The sequence below is a fragment of the Gekko japonicus genome, unplaced genomic scaffold (genome assembly GCF_001447785.1).
Source record: "Gekko japonicus isolate JY-2015 unplaced genomic scaffold, Gekko_japonicus_V1.1 scaffold4068, whole genome shotgun sequence".
Lineage (NCBI taxonomy): Eukaryota > Metazoa > Chordata > Lepidosauria > Squamata > Gekkonidae > Gekko > Gekko japonicus.
The window spans coordinates 29,599-36,505 of NW_015159831.1; the positions used below are offsets into that span (position 1 = coordinate 29,599).

Sequence of the window (6,907 nt, forward strand, 5' to 3'; positions counted from 1 at the left end):
GAAAGAGTTCTCTCAGCCTCACCTACCTCACAGGGTGCCTGTTGTGGGGAGGGGAAGGGAAAGGAGATTGTGAGCCGCTCTGAGACTCCGAGTGAAGGGTGGAGTATAAATCCAATCTCCTCCGCCTCCCCGTCTTCATATATTTGTCTCCCACTGACTATTCCAGTTCTTAATTATTGCCATGTGGATTGTACTTACCTTAACTTGATCTGTATTTGTATTTTTTGTATTTGATTCTTATTCAAATAAAGTTAATTTGTTTTAAAAAAAGAGTTATCTCAGCCCCACCTACCTCACAGGGTGTCCTTTGTGGGGAGGAGAAGGGAAAGGAGATTGTAAGCGACTCTGAGGCCGCGATCCTACGCACAATTACACCCCCCATAGGCGCGAATGCCGGGTGGATTTAAAGGGCGCGATCAGACAACAACATCTGGGAAGTGCCCTGCAGCCATCGGCAACCCGTTCTGCTCCGCTGCAGAAGCGGAGTTAAAAGACGCCGGGGAAAATCCAGTAGAAAACGGATTGCGGCAGGCCACGGACAGACTTTTCCCCGTCTGATCGCTCCAGCGCGCTCTCATGGTATCGGGATGGTCTGATCAGGCCATCCCGACTCCGTGCAGTTGTCCCCCCCCCCTTCTCGGTATGCGCATCATCACAAACTCCATAGGGAGCTCTCAGTGCAGAGATGCGATTCATCGAGTCGTCATTTAAGTGCATCGGAAACAAACGGCAAAAAAACAACAACCCCGACTCACCCGTGGTTGCATCCAGGGCTCTTTTTGGGCAGGAACGCACAGGAACGGAGTTCCGGCTGGCTTCCAAGTTGGCCCCACCCAGCAGGAACTCATTAGCATAATAGGCCACACCCAACAGCAGAAACTCATTAGGATAAGGTAGAATAAGAAGGGAAAGGTGGGTGTGGCTGGATGACCACACTTCTGGTAACATGGGGGTGCGGCCTAATGTGCTAATGAGCTGTGCTGTCAGGGGTGTGGCCTAATATGCTAATGAGTTCCTGCCATTGGGTGTGGCCATTATGCTAATGAGTTCCTGCTGGGCTTTTTCTACAAAAAGAGCCCTGGTTGCATCTGATCACGCAGTGGCGGTCTGTGCCCACAGCTTCCAAGGACTGTGTGATTGTGCAACTGCGGGTCAAATTCCTCCAAAGGTAAAAGCCTCGCTTCCCCCCCCACACACACTTTATTTCGCGCATGTGACTGTGACCCGAGACTCCTTAGGGTAGTGAAGGGCAGGGTATAAATCCAACCTCTTCTTTGATGACCCAGACCTTTTAGCTGGAGATGCCAGGGATTGAACCTGGGACCTTCTGCATGCCAAGCAGATGCTCTACCACTGAGCCACAGCCCCTTTCCATCAGGAGTAGGAGGGCACAGATCAAGAGGTACATGACGGCTGACCTCCTTCAGTGTGAATAAAGCCGCCAGGTCAAGGTCTTACAAGGTCAAGGGCTGCTTTTGGGGGAATGTCACATGCCCCTCATTCCAAGCAATTTCCTTCTTCCATATTAATAGAAAGACTGATGTAGAAGAAGTTCACCATAAATGAAAAGAACAATGCCCTATTTCCTTGAAAGGAAGACTAGGCTTCCCCCACGTGTGCAGCCAAGACAAACAGAGGGCCGTCTTAATTCCTGCAACGAAAGGGAGCATTCCCAGCTTTGTTTTGTTCTTTTTCTTTTAAAAGAAACTATAAGGAACTGAAGAAGTATGTTAAGCGATCTTAGTGCTGACAGAATAGGGCAAACGGGTCATCCGCTGAAGGCTGACGGAGTAGCTGCCCAATTCTCTTTCCCACACACACAAAAAGAAGTGCTTGTATCTGTCTGAAAGTAATAGGCGGCCAAGGTGACGGTCTGAAAGACAAGGACGTGACATTGACAAATGGGGGGGGAGGAAGAAAGGGGGTCCGGAACGCAGCACTCCGAGGGGAGGGGTTGACTCCCTCTGTCCTTCTTTGTCAGACGATGAGGCCAAGGTTAAGTAACGGCCAAGTGGGTTCTTGTAACCCTTGTCAGCAGCTACAGAAGGTCTCAGAGCCTCCACTGTTTACTCGGCGGATTAATCGAGTATCTGTCAAGGGACAAAAGGGGCTCTGATGTGGCCTCCTAGCCCTCAGATGTCACTTCATCTTCACTGCCCGGAGCGCTATAAATGCTGAACCACAAACATTCACCAATGGTAGCCTGTCTCTGCCCGGACCCCGATAGCCCAGGCTAGCCTGATCTCATCAGATTTCGGAAACTAAGCAGGGTTGACTGCAGTTGGCACTGGAGGGAAGACCCCAAAGGATGACACAGAAGGCAAACAACAGGCAAACCACCCTCTGTTTGTCTGTTGTCTCTAATCTGGGAGAACCGGGTTTGATTCCCCCACTCCTCCACTTGCACCTGGCTGGATGACCTTGGGCAAGCCATAGTTCTGATAAGAGCTGTTCTTGAAAAAAGAGCAGTTTCTGTCAGAGCTCTCTCGGCCCCACCTACCTCACAGGCAGTGTTCCCTCTAAGCTGAGTTCATGTGAGCTAGCTCACAGCTTTTTAGCCTCCGGTTCACACATTTTTGTCTTAGCTCAGGAAGGATGGCTGCAGAGCAAACTAATTTATGCGGTAGCCAAATCGCCCGCTCACAACTTGAATGCCAGTAGCTCACAAAGTAGAATTTTTGCTCACAAGACTCCACAGCTTAGAGGGAGCACTGCTCACAGGGTGCCTGTTGTGGGGAGGGGAAGGGAAAGGAGTTTCTAAGCCGCTCTGAGACTCCTTTGGGTAGTGAAGGGCAGGGTATAAATCCAATCTCCTCTTCTTCTTCTTTTATCTCACAGAGTGCCTGTTGTGGGGAGGGGAAGGAGTTTGTCAGTCGCTCGGAGACACCTTTGGGTAGTGAAGGGCCGGGTATAAATCCAATCTCTTCTTCTTCTTCTTCTACCTCACAGGGTGTCTGTTGTGGGGAGGGGAAGGGAAAGGAGTTTGTAAGCTGCTCTGAGACTCCTTTGGGTAGTGAAGGGCGGGGTATAAATCCAATCTCTTCTTCTTCTTCTTGCCTTGAAAACCCTGTGGGGTTGCCATTCGTTGGGCTGTGACTTGATGGAACTTGCCACCATCACCAGCTTTTCTCAAGCATGCGCTGGAAGAATAAGAGTTGGTTTTTATACCCCGCTTTTCTCCACCCTAAGGAGTCTCAAAGCGGCTTACGATCGCCTTTCCCTTCCTCTCCCTACAACCAGCACCCTGTGAGGTAGGCGGGGCTGAGAGAGTTCTGAGAGGACTGTGACTGGCCTGAGGTCACCCAGCAAGCTTCATGTGGAGGAGGAGTGGGGATTCAAACCCGGTTCTCCAGTTCAGAGTCCGCTGCTCATAACCCCCACACCATGCTGTCTCTTGCTGGGAGGAGGGAAGCTATCAAATGTGCTCATCATTTCAGCCCTGACCTGGATAGCCCAGGCAAGCCTGATCTCGTCAGATCTTGGAAGTTAAGCAGGGTTGACTGTAGTTAGTACCAGTGTTCCCTCTAAGCTGAGTTATTGTGAGCTAGCTCACTGTTCTTTTGGCCTCCGGCTCACACACTTTTGTCTTAGCTCAGGAAGGAAGGCTCCAGAGCAAACTGATTTATGCAGCAGCCAACTCGCTCGCTCACAACTTTAGTGCCGGTAGCTGACAGAGTAGAATGTTTGCTCACAAGACTCCACAGCTTAGAGGGAACATTGGTTAGTACTTGGATGGGAGACTTCCTTGGACTACCCAGTTGGGAGGACAGAGGCAGGCTTTATTCAGCCGCCTTTCTGAATATTATCCTCCAGGCCTAAGGTTGCCAAATAGAAAAATCTTACCGGCGGGGGAGCGTCCTGTCGCTCCGGGAGCCGGCCGGGGACGTGCGCGCGCGCTTCCGGAACGTCACCGGAAGTGACGTCACATGCTGGGGCGGGGCCATGCCATTTGAGGGGAAAACTCTTTGTTTCCCCCTCAAATGGCGTTGCCCCGCCCCCAGCGTGTGACGTCACTTCCGGGTGATGCACGCGCGGAGGTGGGGTTTCCCCCGGGCCCTGATTCCGCGGGAGCGGAAATCGGGGCTCGAAAGCGGGGGGAATTCCGCCCCCCGGGGGGATTTGGGAACCCTATCCAGGCCCCCAGTAGGGGGTCAGTCACCAGAGGTCAACGTGACTTCCAGGAGCAGACACATACGTACATACAGAAAACCACCCAAAAATACAAAACAAAAGTTGCTCATCATTTCAAAAGTGGGGAGAACTAAAGAGAACACGCCTACCCCCCCCCCCTGTTCCTTTGGCCCCAGACAAAGACACTTCCATAACCACATAATGCAGAGCCAAACTGGGGTCTGACATAACGTACATTTGAAGCTGCCTTCTACTGAATCAGATCACAGGTCCATCAAGGCCGGTATTGTCTTCTCTGACTGGCACCAGCTTTCTGGGGTCTCGGGTAGAAGTCTTTCCCATCACAACGAGAATAAATGAGTCAAGTCTCAGCTTTGTGGTAACCCTGTGTCTTCTAGGCAAGAGCACTGCAGCGAACAGGTTTGCAGGAGATTACAAGCTTTACTGCAAAACCTGACTCCCAAATTTATTAATTCTAGAAGGACCATCACCTAGCGACTCACAAGGAGGAGCATAACCTTTAATCAGGAAAAGCAGATTCAGACTCACATCCGGATTCAGCCACATCACCTCTAAGACCTTTAAAATCAATTAACTGAACTGTACATAGAGTTAGATTGCCTGATCGTTTCGACTGGGGATGCCAGGAATTGAGCTTGGGACCTTCTGCACGCCAACAGAGAGTGGTTCCACTAAGCCATAGCCCCGCCCCACGTATCAGGTGTGCCCTCGACAAGAAACTGCACCGGATAGGACGAGATGAAGAAACCAGAGAGTAGTAATAAAGAAAGGTTAGTTGAACTTGGTTTATGGATGATTATATTACTTTATTGGATTTCTGGAGTGGTGCTAAGATGCACAGGTGTGTCAGTTCAGGTGAAAATTCATGATGCTTTTAGGGTGGCAAATGAAAGTGCTGCAGGAGTTCCTGTGATCATCATAAGAACATAAGAACATAAGAGACGCCAATGTTGGATCAGGCCATCTAGTCCAACACTCTGTCACACAGTGGCCAAAAATACCAGGTGCCATCAGAAGGTCCACCAGTGGGGCCAGGACATTAGAAGCCCTCCCCCTGTTGATTCCCCCCCCCCAACCACCAAGAAGACAGGGCATCACTTGCCCCAGAGCCCCTATCTATACCTTGTAGCTAATAGCCACTGATGGACCTCTGCTCCATATGCATATCTAATTCCCTTTTGAAGCCGTCCATGCTTGTAGCCACCATCACCTCCTGTGGCAGTGAATTCCATGTGTTAATCACTCTTTGGATGAAGAAGTACTTCCTTTTATCCGTTCTAACCCGATTGCTCAGCAATTTCATGGAGTGCCCACGAGTTCTTGTATTGTGAGAAAGGGAGAAAAGTACCTCTTTCTCTACCTGCTTTTTCCCATGCATAATCTTGTAAATCTCAATCATGTCACCCCTCAGTCGTCGTTTCTCCAAGCTAAAGAACCCCAAGCACCTTAACCTTTCCTCATAGGGAAAGTGTTCCAACCCTTGTATCATTCGAGTTGCCCTTTCCTGCTCTTTTTCCAAAGCTATAATATCCTTTTTAAGGTGTGGTGACCAGAACTGCACACAATATCATGACTGTTGGCACAATGATAATCCTTCTGTCTACTTTGGAGGCAGTTGCCCTACAAAAGCACAATCCGAAAATGATCAAACTGTTCATAGGTATGCGGCTGGCAGTCTTGCTTGCTGAAATGGTAGTGGTTGTTTCTGCCTGCTCCTACAGAAAGAATTCACATCAGACTTTATTGAGGAACTTCTTACAGACTTTGGACAAGTATAATATTGACCTGCCAATCACTAAAGCAGAGGAGGAGGAGGAGATTGGATTTATACCCTGCCTTTCACTTGGAGCCTCAGAGTGGCTTACAATCTCCTTCCCTTCCCCTCCCCACAACAGACACCCTGTGAGGCAGGTAGGGTTAAGAGAGCTCTGAGAGAACTGCCCTTGAGAGAACAGCTCTGAGAGAACTGTGGCTTGCCCAAGGTCACCCAGCAGCTGCACGTGGAGGAGTGGGGAATCAAACCCAGTTCTCCCAGATTACAGTCCGAGCTCCTAACCACTACACCAAACTGGATGAACTATAGTGACAGTTTCAATGTTGTGGTGCTGAGAATTATATGGACAGGCTGAACGCTACCTTTGGATCTGTCTCTCCATCTGTCCCAGCAAGCTGCTGTAAACTAGACGGGAAAAGCTGTGTCATGGATTTAAGTAAAGAGGAGGCCAACATTAACCAGTAGGGATGTGTTCTTAAACTGAAATGTTGGGTTGAAGAACCCATTATTCCATTTGGAGGGATTGGGCTTTTCACTGGACTTACACAGCTCGCTGGGTCCTACTTTGCTACCTGCCGCTGAGAATGCTGAAATAAAACTATGAATGTATTCCATAAATTTCAGGAGCTGATAGGAATTTTATACCTGGAATTTATACGGTTTATTATTTGTCTGGCTTACAGCGTAGTGGCAAATAAAACATTTACACCACTTCAAGAAAAAAGAAAGAAAGAAACTGCAGTCAATTGTGGCTCCCTGAAAAGAACAGCTGTATGGTAAACATGTTTCCAAACACACATTTGTTGAATTAACACTGATTTTAGCTGGGATCCAGCACTCAACGCATGGTGTTTTCCATTCCATGTACTGTAATGCTCTCATCCACTGAGTGGTCCTAATCTTTATTTTCCCCATAAGTATTTTTATTATTTTCGTAATATAATACAAATTTTAAAAAGGAACATTAACAATAATAATATA

General features: G+C 48.8%; 1 non-coding gene and 1 pseudogene across 1 annotated transcript; one reads left to right on the forward strand and one right to left on the reverse strand.

Moving 5' to 3' along the window:
* The first annotated feature begins 685 nt into the window (after nucleotides 1-685).
* LOC107107515 lies at nucleotides 686-6,543 on the forward strand (annotated as a pseudogene).
* Nucleotides 1,297-1,368, reverse strand: TRNAA-GGC. The gene has a single exon. It is a non-coding gene; the product is annotated as a tRNA-Ala (tRNA).
* Nucleotides 6,544-6,907: the final 364 nt, after the last annotated feature.